Here is a 527-nt window from a genome sequence, read left to right on the forward strand (position 1 = left end):
AGTCCAAGATAACGAATCTGTTCTACAGGGGTAAGCTTCCAATAATAAAATTAAAGTTACTTTAAGGGAAGAATTTTTAAACATTTATTATTGAAGCCCTGTAGGACTATTACAATAAAAGAAAAACTTAGCTGATATTAAATACCATATAATTCGCCATTAATATGCCGAATATAATCAGAAACGTTTTCGAGAAAATCAAAAAATCGTTTCTATGAAATGGTACTTCTATTTAGTCGATTTTATACAAAAGTTTGCTATCACATTCCAGGCATACACCTACCTTAAATCTATAATTGCCGTTTCATCCAGGTTTTGAGCTAGACTAGGCTATCCACAGGCAGACACAATTTTGAGACTATGGTTTTTGGACTCAGGTAACCTTAAAACATGTATTTTCAACGAAGATTCAAATTCCAAATTTTGTACGATCGCAATGCTTTCCCTTATATTAGGTAAGTGATATAAAAAACAATTGAACTATTTCTCTAAATAGATCATTTTATATTTGTCCAACAACATTTATC

This window comes from Halyomorpha halys, unplaced genomic scaffold (genome assembly GCF_000696795.3).
Source record: "Halyomorpha halys isolate HHAL.00 unplaced genomic scaffold, Hhal_1.1 Scaffold22.1, whole genome shotgun sequence".
NCBI classification, from domain to species: Eukaryota; Metazoa; Arthropoda; class Insecta; order Hemiptera; family Pentatomidae; genus Halyomorpha; species Halyomorpha halys.